Below are 12,688 nucleotides of genomic sequence, written 5' to 3'. Positions count from 1 at the left end.
ATATGTGCTTTGACCAGACAAGCCCAGGATTTTGAACTGGTGACCTCAGCATTCCAGGGCAATGCTTTATCCACTGTGCCACCATAGGTCAGGCTATTTTAAGTCTTTTAAAATAAAAAAATAGTCCTCCATTTCCACCCCAACCACCTTTTATTCTTTCTCTGATTTGCTAAAGAAATGAGACTTATTCCTGTAGAATATCTCACCTTCAGTAATTGACTACTTTGTCTTGGTGTTTAGCTTAGTCCTCTAGTCTCTACATTTTTAATAAACCTGGACATAATGGTAAAGGCTTGCCTAGATTTTTGACATCTTGATCCCCCTTATGTAATGTTTTTTTTTTTTTTGCTTTGTTTTTCTCCTTAAAGTAATCTGTGAAGTGCTGTATTTTGGTTTCAGAAAATGTCCAGCACTCAACATCCATTCATGTGTTGGCCTTAACAATAATTGATAATTATTACCTGAATCATAACTTGATTAGGGGTTGCAAAATGATAATTGCTAATCCTTTTATTTCAGCTATATTTAATAGTTTGCATTTTTCTATAGTGTAGAAGCTTTCTTCCATAAACTGGCAACATTTAGTTACCTCAAAATTACAGCTGTTATTGGAAAGACAGAAAAAAATGCTTAGTTCTTTTTCTTTTCTTACCAATTTTGAGAATAATTTGATTTCAAAGAATAAGAAGTGAGTTTTTCTAGCATTTATATTTTCCTTTTTTTTTTTGACAGAGACATAGAGTCAAAGAGAGGGACAGATAGGGACAGACAGGCAGGAAGAGAGAGAGATGAAAAGCATCAATTCTTCATTGTGGCTCCTTAGTCTCTTTAGTTGTTCATTGATTGCTTTCTCATATGTGCCTTGACGAGGGTGGGGGTGGGAGTGGGGTAGGGGGGCTACAGCAGAGCATGTGACCCCTTGTTCAAGCCAACAACCTTGGGCTCAAGCCAGCGACCTTGGGCTTTAAGCCGGCGACCTTTGGGCTCAAGCTAGTGACCATGGGGTCATGCCTATAATCCCACGCTCAAGCCAGCGACCCTGCGCTCAAGCTGCGTGAGCCCGTGCTCAAGCCAGCAACTTCGGGGTTTTGAATCTGGGTCCTCTGTGACCCACTCTAACATTCTATCCACTGCATTCTGCATGGTCAGGCTACTGTTTATTTTTTCTGAATATCATTTATGTACTTATGAATTTGGGGTATGTTTTAATCCTTTTTTTTTCAAAATTTGATGCTTCTACCACATCTCTCAAAGATTTCTATATAATTATAATTTAAAAGTTCTTTGAGCATTTTTTAGTAGAAGGCACTGATAATATTGGACAGGTTGGAGGATAAGCCAGGATTTTGATCTTTTTTTATAGCAGATTAAAAAAAATTTTTAATTTATTGTGTTGACATGGTTTCAAGTGTCCCACTCAGTATACACCTTCTACACATCGCATTGTGCCCCTCATGTCCCATGCAAAGTCTTTCCATCTCTATTTCCTCCACTTTGCCCTCCTACCCCTTATTTCCACCCCCACTTTTCCTCTGGCTATTGCTACCCTGTGTATAGTGTAATATATATATGTTTTGGGCTCATCCTCTTACCTTCTTTGATCCAATCTTCTCTTCCACTTCCTTCTGACAGCTGTCCATCTGCTCCCTGTGACCCTGCCTCTGTTTCTATTTTTTCCTCAGTTTATTGTGTTTATTAGATTCCACACAAAAGTGAGATCATATAGTATTTCTAATTTCTGTGCCTGTCTTATTTCACTTATAATAACCTCCAGGTCCATTCATACTGTTACAAAAGATAAGATTTCCTTTTTTTTTGTAGCCATGTAGTATTCCATTGTGTAAATATACCACAGCTTTTTTATCCACTTGTCCACTGATGGACACTTGGGTTGCTTCCAGATCTTGGCTATTACAAACAACACTGCAATGAACATGGGGGTGTATTTCTTCTTTTGAATTAACATTCTAAGATTTGTAGGATATATTCCTAGAAGTGAGATAGCAAGGTCACAAGGCAGTTCCATTTTTAAATTTTTGAGGAAACATCATACTGTTTTCCACAGTGGCTGCACCAGTCTGCATTCCTACCAGCAGTGCAGGAGGGTTTCCTTTTCTCTACATCCTCGCCAGCACTTGTTTGTTGATTTGTTAATGAGCACCATTCTGGCAGGATTGAGGTGATATCTCATTGTGGTTTTAATTTGCATTTCTTTGATGATTAGTGACTTTGAGCATTTTTTCATCTGCCTATTGGCCATCTGTATGTCCTCTCTGGAGAAGTGTCTATTTAGGTCTTTTATCTGTTTTTTTCATTGGATTGTTTACCTTCCTGGTGTTGAGTTTTAGAAGTTCTTCTTAAATTTTGTTTATTCATCCCTTATCAGATATATTGGCGAATAAGTTCTCCCATTGAGTGGGTTGCCTTTTTATTTTTATTTATTATTTTAAATTTTATTTAGAAAATTAAATTTAAAGGGGTGACATTGATCAATAAGAGTACATAGGTTTCAGGTAAACATTTTTATAATATTTCAACTGTTGATTATGTTGTGTACCCATCACCCAAAGTCAAATCATTTTCCATCACCGTATATTTGTCCCTGTTTACTCCTTTACCCCCTCTCCTTTCCTCATAACCCCCTCCCTCTGGTAACCACTTCACTTTTATCTATGTCTCAGTTTTATAGTGTGATACCTTTGGCTCCATTCTATTCCACACCTATGTGTAAAATCATATAGTTCTTAGCTTTTTGTGATTTTCTTATTTCACTTAGTATGATGTTCTCAAGGTCCATGCATGTTGTTGTAAAAGGCAATATGTCATCATCTTTTATGTCTGAGTAGTATTCCATTGTATATATATGCTACATCTTTATTCAGTCTTCTATCGAGGGACACTTTGGAGTTTCCATGTCTTGGCCAGTGAATAATGCTGCGATGAACATGGGAGTGCATGTGTTTTTGCGTAACAGTGTTTTTCGGGAAGATACCAGTAGAAGGATTGCTGGGTCATATGGTAATTCTATTCTTAATATTTTGAGGTATCACTGTAATTTCTCCCATAATGCTGTACCAGTTTACATTCCCACCAGCAGTGGATAAGTGTTCCTTTTGCTCCATAGTCTCTCCAACACTTGTTATTACCTATCTTGTTAATAACAACCACTCTAATCAGCACGATGTGGTATCTCATTGTAGTTTTCATTTGCATTTCTCTAATACCTAGTGAAGATGATCATCTTTTCATATATCTTTTGGCCATTTGTATGTCTTCTTGGGTGAAGTGTCTGTTCAGGTCCTGTCCCCATTTTTTTTTTTTTTTTTTGGTATTTTTCTGAATTGAGAAGTGGGAAGGCAGAGAGACAGATTCCCGCATGCGTCCGACCTGGATCCACCTGGCATACCTACTAGGGGGTGATGCTCTGCCCCTCTGGGGCGTTGCTTAGTTGCAACTGGAGCCATTCTAGCCCCTGAGGCAGAGGCCATGGAGCCATCCTCAGCGCCCGGGCCAACTTTGCTCCAATGGAGCCTTGACTGTGGGAGTGGAAGAGAGAGAGAGAGAAAGGAGAGGGGGAGGGGTGGAGAAGCAGATGGTTGCATCTCCTGTGTTCCCTGGCTGGGAATTGAACGCTGGACTTTCACACACTAGACCGACGCTCTACTGCTGAGGCAACCGGCCAGGGCCCCCATTTTCTAATTGGATTGTTTGCTTGATTGTTGCTGAACTTAGTGAGTTTTTTTGTTTGTTTGTTTTTTTGTGACAGAGACAGAGAGAGTCAGAGAGAGGGACAGATAGGGACAGACAGACAGGAAGAGAGAGAGATGAGAAACATCAATTCTTCATTGCGGTTCCTTAGTTTGTTCATTGATTGATTGATTTCTCATATGTGCCTTGACTGGAGAGGTACAGCAGACTGAGTGACCCCTTGCTCGAGCCAGCGAACTTGGGCTCAAGCTGATGAGCCTTGCTCAAACCAGATGAGCCCATGCTCATGCTGGCGACCTTGGGGTCTTGAACCTGGGTCCTCCACATCCCAGTCCGATGCTCTATCCATTGAGCCACCGCCTGGTCAGGCTAGTGAGTTCTTTATATAATTTGAATATTAACCAGTATCAGAGCTGTTGTTTGTAAATATCATCTCCCATTTGGTTGGGTGCCTTATTGTTTTGTTTTTGGTTTCTTTTGCTGTGAAGTTTTTTAGTTTGATGTAGTCCCATTTATTTATTTTTGCCTTTACTTCCCTTGCCTTTGGGGTAAAATTTATAAAATGTTCTCTATAGCCAAGGCCCAAGAATTTAGTACCTATGTTTTTTTCTATGTATAGTTTCAGGTCTTATATTTAGGTCTTTGACCCATTTTGAATTAATTTTATGCATAGGGACAATCTGTAGTCAAGTTTCATTCTTTTGCATGTAACTTTGAATTTTCCCAGCACCAGTTATTGAAAAGGCTTTCTTTTCTCCATTATGTATTTTACTCTTTTGTCAGAGATTTATTTGTCTATAAGTGTGGTTATATTTCTGGGCTCTCAATTCTGTTCCATTGATTTGTGTGTCTGTTTTTCTGCCAATACCATGCTGTTTTGTTTTTTTTAAAGAATGATTTTTTTTTTATTACAGAGACAGAGAGAGAGATTTAGAGAGAGGGATAGATAGGGACAGACAGACAGGAACGGAGAGAGATGAGAAGCATCAATTATTAGTTTTTCGTTGCTACACCTTAGTTGTTCATTGATTACTTTCTCATATGTGCCTTGACCGTGGGCCTTCAGCAAACCGGATAACCCCTTACTCAAGCCAGTGAACTTGGGTTGAAGCTGGTGAGCTTTTGCTCAAACCAGATGAGCCCACACTCAAGCTGGCAACCTTGGGGTCTTGAACCTGAGTTCTCAGCATCCCAGTTCAATGCTCTATCCACTGTGCTACCGCCTGGTCAGGCAATACCATGCTGTTTTGATTATCATGCTTCTGTAGTGTAATTTGGAGTCAGGTAGTGTGATACCTCTGGCTTCATTCTTTTTTCTCAGGATTGATTTGGCTATTCACTCTTTTATGATTCCATACAAATCTGGTGATGTTTTTGTCCTATTTCTTTAAAAAGTGATGTTAGGCCTGAGTTGTGGTGGTGCAGTGAATAAAGCATCAACCTGGAATGCAGAGGTCAGTTACTGATTCGAAATCCTGGGCTTGTCTGGTTAAGGCACATATGGGAGTTGATGCTTCCTGCTCCTCCCCCACCCTTCTCTCTCACTTTCTCTCTTTCTGTCTCACTTCCATTCTCTAAAATGAATAAAAAAAAGTGACATTGAGATTTTTTTTTCTATTTTTCTGAAGTTGGAAACGGGGAGGCAGTCAGACAGACTCCCACATGCGCCCAACCGGGATCCACCCGGCACACCTACCAGGGGGTGATGCTCTGCCCATCTGGGGCATTGTCTGTTGCAACCAGAGCCATTCTAGTGCCTGAGGCAGAGGCCACAGAGCCATCCTCAGTGCCTGGGCCAATTTTGCTCCAATGGAGCCTTGGCTGCAGGAGGGGAAGAGCGAGATGGAGAGGGGGAGGGGTGGAGAAGCAGATGGGTGCTTTTTCTGTGTGCCCTGGCTGGGAATCGAACCCGGGACTTCTGCACGCCAGGCCGATGCTCTACCACTGAGCCAACCGGCCAGGGCCGACATTGAGATTTTAATGAGGGTTGCATTATAGTTGATGTTGCTTTGGGTAATATGGCCATTTTCACTATGTTGATTCTTCTGATCCATGAACATGGAATATCTTCCCTTTTCATTTTGTCTTTTCCAATTCAATAATGTTTTGTACTTTTCAGTATATAGATTCTTTACATTCTTTGTTAAATTTATTCCTATGTATTTTATTTTTTGTTGCAATTGTAAAAAGAATTGTGTTTTTCAATTTATTTTCTGAAGTTTTATTGTTGGTGTAAAGGAAAGCAATAGACTTCTGTGTATTGATTTTGTATCCTGCGACCTTGTTTTTTGTTTCTAATAGTTTTTCAGTGGAGTCTATATACAGGATCATGTCTTCTGCAAACAGTGATAGCTTTACTTGTTTTTTCCGAATATGGATGCCTTTTATTTCTTTCAATTGCCTGATTGTTCTTCCTAGGACTTCCAGTGCTATATTGAATAACAGTGGGAAGAGTTGGCAGTCTTGTCTTATTCCAGATTTCAGAGGAAAAGCTTTCAATTTTTCACCATTTAGTATGATATTTATTGATATTTGGTCATATATGGCATTTATTATGTGAGATACTTTCCTTCTATACCCATTTTATTAAGTGTTTTAAATATAAATATATGTTGGCCCTGGCAGGTTGGCTCAGCGGTAGAGTGTTGGCCTGGCGTGTGGGGGACCCGGGTTCGGTTCCCGGCCAGGGCACATAGGAGAAGCGCCCATTTGCTTCTCCACCCCCCCTCCTTCCTCTCTGTCTCTCTCTTCCCCTCCTGCAGCCAAGGCTCCATAGAAGCAAAGATGGCCCAGGCACTGGGTCGCCCCTGGTGGGCGTGCTGGGTGGATCCCGGTCTGGCGCATGCGGGAGTCTGTCTGACTGTCTCTCCCCGTTTCCAGCTTCGGAAAAATACAAAAAAAAAAAAAAAGAATAAATATAAATATATGTTGTATCTTATCAAATGCTTTTTCTGCATTTATTGATAGGATCATATGATTTTTGTCTTTTGTTTTGTTGATGTTATGTATTATATTGATTAACATATATGTTGAACTATTCTTGTGGTCTTGGAATGAATCCCATTTAATCATGATGTATTATTTTTTAATGTATGTTGTATTTGATTTGCTAGTATGTTAAGATTTTTATAGCTGTATTCATTAGAGATATTGGTCTGTAGTTTTCTTTTTTTTATTATCATTGTTAGATTTTGATATCAGGGTTATGTTGGTCTCATAAAATGTGTTAGGGAGTTACTTCCTTTTCTTTTTTTTTTTTGTATTTTTCTGAAGTGAGAAGTGGGGAAGCAGAGAGACAGACTCTTGCAAGTGCCCAACCAGGATCCACCAGGGGGCAATGTTCTGCCTATCTGGGCCATTGCTCCGTTGCAACCAGAGGCATTCTAGTGCCTGAGGCGGAGGCCATGGACCAACTCCTCAGTGCCAGGGCCAACTTTACTCCAATGGAGCCTTGGCTGCAGGAGGGGAAGAGAGAGACAGAAAGGAGAGAGGGAAGGGTGTAGAAGCAGATTGGAGCTTCTCTTGTGTGCCCTGGCTGGGAATTGAACCTGGGACTTCCACATGCTAGGCTGATGCTTTACTGGTGAGCCTACCGGCTACAGTCGAGTTGCTCAGACTAGAAAGGTTGTATAGTTCTAGGAACTTATCCATTTCTTCTAGAATATTGAATTTAGTGGCATATGATCTTTCATAGTCTTCTAGTATGTTCCTTTGTATATATCTGTGATGTCTGTGGTAATTTCTTTTTCATTTGGGATTTTATTTATATGAATCATTTCTTTTTTTTTTTTGAATCATTTCTCTTTTTTTAGTGAGTCTAGACAGGGTTTGTTTGTCAGTTTTATTGATGTTTTCAAAGAACTAGTTCTTTATCATATTAATTTTTTCTATAGTTTTTTTCTCTATTTCATTTAGTTCTGTAATTTCTACTATTTTCTTTCTTCTGCTGACTTTGGGTTGCTTTTCTTCATCTTTTTCTAGTTCTTTAATATGTGATGTTAGGTTACTTACTTGGGATCTCTTTTGTTTCTTGATACATGCCAGTAATGATACAAACTTTCCTCTTATTACTGCTTTTGATGCATCCCAAAAGTTTTTTTTTTTTTTCTGAAGCTGGAAACAGGGAGAGACAGTCAGACAGACTCCCGCATGCGCCCGACCGGGATCCACCCGGCACGCCCACCAGGGGCAATGCTCTGCCCACCAGGGGGCGACGCTCTGCCCCTCCGGGGCGTTGCTCTGCTGTGACCAGAGCCACTCTAGCGCCCGGGGCAGAGGCCAAGGAGCCATCCCCAGCGCCCGGGCCATCCTTGCTCCAATGGAGCCTCGGCTGCGGGAGGGGAAGAGAGAGACAGAGAGGAAGGAGGGGGGTGTGTGGAGAAGCAAATGGGCGCCTCTCCTATGTGCCCTGGCCAGGAATCGAACCCGGGTCCCCCGCACGCCAGGCCGACGCTCTACCGCTGAGCCAACCGGCCAGGGCCCCAAAAGTTTTGATATGTTGTGTTGTTTTCATTTTTCTAATATATCTTTTTATCTCTGCTTTTATTTCTTCTTTGACCCAGTCATTTTTTAGAAGTATGTTGTTTAATTTCCACATTTCTGTGTGTTTCTTTACATTCTTTTTGCTGTTGAATTCTAATTTGAAAGTCTTATGGTCAGAGAATATGCTTGGTGTAATTTCAATTTTCTTGAATTTGTTGAGGTTAGTTTTGATACCCAGTATATGGTCTATCCTTGAGAATGTTCCATGTGTACTGGGGGAGAATGTATTATCTGGTGTTCTGGGATGAAATGTTCTGTAAATGTCTATTATGTCCATTTGGTCTAATGCAAGGATCCCCAAACCTTTTACAAAGGGGTCCAGTTCACTGTCCCTCAGACCGTTGGAAGGCCAGACTATAAAAAAAACTATGAACAAATCCCTGTGCACACTGCACATATCTTATTTTAAAGTAAAAAAACAAAATGGGAACAAATACAATATTTAAAATAAAGAACAAGTAAATTTAAATCAACAAACTGACCAATATTTCAATGGGAACTATGGGCCTGCTTTTGGCTAATGAGATGGTCAATGTCCAGTTCCATATTTGTCACTGCTAGCCATAACAAGTGATATGACGCACTTCTGGAGCCGTGACGCATGTGTCCTGTGCCACTGGAAGTAGTACTGTACATGAGCGCTGCCGCATACAGCATCCGCATCCTGTGCTCCTCTCACTGACCACCAATGAAAGAGGTGCCCCTTCCGGAAGTGCGGCGAGGGCTAGGTAAATGGCCTCAGGGGGCAGCATGTGGCCCGCGGGCCGTAGTTTGGGGACCCCTGGTCTAGTGTGTCATTTAAGGCCCGTGTTTTTTGACTGATTTTGTTTGGATGATTTATCTAAAGCATTGTTGGTATGCTAATATCTCCAAATATGATTGTGTTTTGTTCTATCTCTTTGTTCTGTTACATTTTGGTGCATATATATTAATAGGTGTTATGTCTTCTTGATAGAATGTCCTCTTTACCACTGTGAAGTGCCTACCTTTGTCTCTTGTTACTTTTGTTGTCTTAAAGTCAGCACTGTCAGATATAAGTATGACTACCCTTTCTTTTTATGGGTGGCATTATTTGCTTGAAGAATTGTTTTTCAACCTTTCACTTTGAGTTCGCTTTTGTCACTGCAACTCAGATGTGTCTCCTGAAGGCTGCCTATGGTTCAGTTTTGCTTCTTGATCCAATCTGCTACTCTGTGCCTCTTTATTGGTAAGTTCAGTCTATTTACATTTATTTATTTAATTAATTTATTTTTTTTCAGGGACAGAGAGAGTCAGAGAGAAGGACAGACAGACAGGAACGGAGAGAGATGAGAAGCATCCATCATCAGTTTTTTGTTGCGACACTTTAGTTGTTCATTGATTGCTTTCTCATATGTGCCTTGACCGCGGGCCTTGCTTGAGCCAGCAACCTTGGGTCCAAGCTGGTGAGCTTTTTGCTCAAGCCAGATGAGCCTGCACTCAAGCTGGCAACCTTGGGGTCTCTAACCTGGGTCCTCCGCATCCCAATCTGATGCTCTATTCACTGCGCCACTGCCTGGTCAGGCCAGTCCATTTACATTTAGTGTAATTATTGACACATGAGGATTTTCTATAGCCTTTATATGTTTTGTTTTCTGGTAGTTCTGTGTCTTCTTTGGTTCTTTTCCTTTGTGTTTTTGTCAATTGTGTTTGTTTGTTGGTATTCTATGCTGCTTTTCTCTATTTCTTCTTTTCTTTAAGCTATGTATTTTAGTTGTTTTTTTTTGTAGGTGGTTACCACTAGGTTATTGAGAAAAACAGTTTTATATGTATAAGAGTCCTTTGTCTTTTGAGTGCTTCTGCACTCCATTCTCCTTTGCTACTTCAAACCTTTATCCTCTCCTCTTTTATTTTTTGTTGTCGTCGATTATCCTTGTTTATATTGTAAACTTGTTAGAGCTTTTACTTGTAGTTTTGATTTGTTTTGGTCTTTGTATCAGGTAGAATAACCCCTTTGAGTATTTCCTGCTGTAGAGGTTTTCTGATGATAAATTCTCTTAGGTACTGTATGTCTGGAAATTTTTTATTTCTCCTTCATATTTGATGGATAACTTTGAAGGATATTGTATTCTTGGGTGGTAATTCCTCTCTTTTAGTACTTTGAATGTTTGGGTCCACTCTCTTCAGGCTTGTAGAGTTTCTGCTGAGAATTCTGTGGATAACCTGGTGGACCTTCCTTTATATATTATGTTCTTTTCTTTAGCTGCCTTGAGGATTCTTTCTTTGTCATTGATTTTTGACAATTTGGTTACCATGTGTCCTGGAGATGGCCTCTTTGGGTTCATGTAGCAAGGCGTTCCGTTTTCTTCTAGTATTTGAGGCTCTAACTCAGTGGTAGTCAACCTGGTCCCTACTGCCCACTAGTGGGCGTTCCAGCTTTCATGGTGGGTGGTAGTGGAACAACCAGACTATAAATAAAAAGATAGATTTAACTATAGTAAGTTGTTTTATAAAGATTTATTCGGCCAAACTTAGTGAAAATCCGACATAAAGTACTTGGTAAGTAATTATTATTATATGCTTTAACTTGCTGTAACTCTGCTTTATAAATTTTATAAAGTAAAGTTACTTCCCTACTTTATAAATCACCATTACTGTGGAACCGGTGGGTAGTTAGAAAATTTTGCTACTAACAGTGATACAAAAGTGGGAGGTAGGTATAAAAAGGTTGACTACCTCTGCTCTTTTTCCATAAGCTTGGGAAGTTCTCATCAATAATTTGTTTTAATAGTCTCTCCATTCTCTTCTTTTGCTCCTCTTTTTCTGAACTATCCATTATTCTTATATTGCTCTTTCTGATGGAGTTTGACAGTTCTCACAGAACTCTCTCATTTTATTAAATTCTTGAGTCTCCCTCTTCCATCTATATCATCTTGTTGGTCTTTGGTTCTCTTCTCTATCTGGCCAGTTCTATTAGCTAAACTTGATAGCTCATTTTTAGTTTATGTATTGAGTTCATTGTGTTTTTCAAATTTTAATATCCTTATTGTTTGAGGTACTTGTTTTGTTTTTTGAGCTTGTTAAATTGCCAATCGTTTTCTCACATCTCATTGAGTATTTTCAGAACTTCAATTTTTAATTATTTATCATTTTACTCCAAGGTTTCTGTGTGATTGAGATTGCTTTCTGAAGGTTTTTTTTTTTTATTTCCTTTCTAAACTCTGTATCTTTCTTGGTTTGCTATGGTATTCATTTTTTTTTCTGCCTTGAGGGCATTTGAGAGTGGTATTGTTAAGAAATTGAGCAAAAGCCCCCACCAAAAATAAAACTAAAAAATAAATTTAAACATGAAAATGAAAATAAAATAAAAATTTAATAAATAAAAGGGAAAAACCACAAAAATAAATAAACCCCAATGTAATAGTAATAAAAAACAAATAAAACAACAAAAAACTCAATAAAAATATTACAAGAAAAAAATCTTACAATAAAAATATTACAAACACCCAAGTAAAAAGAGGTTTTTTTCTCTTTTTTTCAGTAGATAGTGCTGCATTACAAGTTTTGCTCTGTGAAATTTCCAGGCTGGTCTCCACTGAGAATCTGCTGTCACCAGGATGGAGGTGGGTTTGTAGTCACGCTGATGGATGGGACGTGCTGTGACGTTTACAGCTTATTAGCAAAGGTAACCGCAAGCCTCCAGGTGTTCCTCCCTACATCTGAACAAACCAGTAGACTGGACACAGAATACATCTGTTATTCAGGGGAAAGAGTGGCTGTGTAGAACTAGCTGTGGAGTATGTCTCTGCCACTGTCAGTATCCAGGAGGGGAGGGAAGTGGGATCTTGGTGGCTGGGGGCCTCGCTTTTTTTTATTTGACAGAGACAGACAGACAGTCAGAGAGAGGACAGATAAGGACAGAGAGACAGGAAGGGAAAGAGATGAGAAGCATCAATTCTTCATTGTAGCACCTTAGTTGTTCAGTGATTGCTTTCTCATATGTGCCTTGACTGGGGGATACAGCAGACTGAGTGAGCCGTCGCTCAAGCCAGTGACCTTGGGCTTCAAGCCAGTGACCTTTGAGCTCAAGCCAGAGACCATGGAGTCATGTCTATGGTCCCATGCTCAAGCCAGCGACCCTGCGCTCAAGTGGGTGAGCCCACACTCAAGCTGATAAGCTCATGCTCAAGCCGGTGACCTTGGGGCTTTGAACCTGGGTCCTTCGTGTCCCAGTCCTATGCTCTATCCACTGTGCCACCACCTGGTCAGACTAGGGGCCTTACCTTCATTTTTGTATCTCTTTCTGAGTGTGGGCTGCCTACTGATCATAGGAATACTAACGGTGACACCATACTCTGCTGATGTGGTTCAGTATCTCCCCCAATTCCCCCGAATCTCCCCACTCCTTCTGGTAGAAGAAGACCCAGTCACTTTGAATTTCTTCTCTCTCTGGTGCCCCAGCAGATGAAAACTCAGACAG

General features: G+C 40.2%; 1 long non-coding RNA gene across 9 annotated transcripts in view; it reads left to right on the top strand.

Annotated features, from left to right (window-relative positions):
• LOC136336316 (uncharacterized) overlaps window positions 1-12,688 on the top strand; it is a 31,542-nt gene that overhangs the window by 2,313 nt on the left and 16,541 nt on the right. For 3 of the 9 annotated variants that reach the window (XR_010731422.1, XR_010731415.1, XR_010731418.1), the window contains exon 2: window positions 11,753-11,893. This is a non-coding gene — a long non-coding RNA (uncharacterized lncRNA). Of the gene's footprint in view, window positions 1-8,811; window positions 8,979-11,749; window positions 11,894-12,688 lie in introns of all 9 variants that reach the window. The other 6 variants (XR_010731414.1, XR_010731419.1, XR_010731417.1 and 3 more) reach the window with 5 other exon arrangements.

This window comes from Saccopteryx bilineata, chromosome 4 (genome assembly GCF_036850765.1).
Source record: "Saccopteryx bilineata isolate mSacBil1 chromosome 4, mSacBil1_pri_phased_curated, whole genome shotgun sequence".
Classification (NCBI taxonomy): Eukaryota; Metazoa; Chordata; class Mammalia; order Chiroptera; family Emballonuridae; genus Saccopteryx; species Saccopteryx bilineata.
Note: the sequence above shows the minus strand (reverse complement) of the source record. Positions and strands in the feature narration are given on the sequence as shown.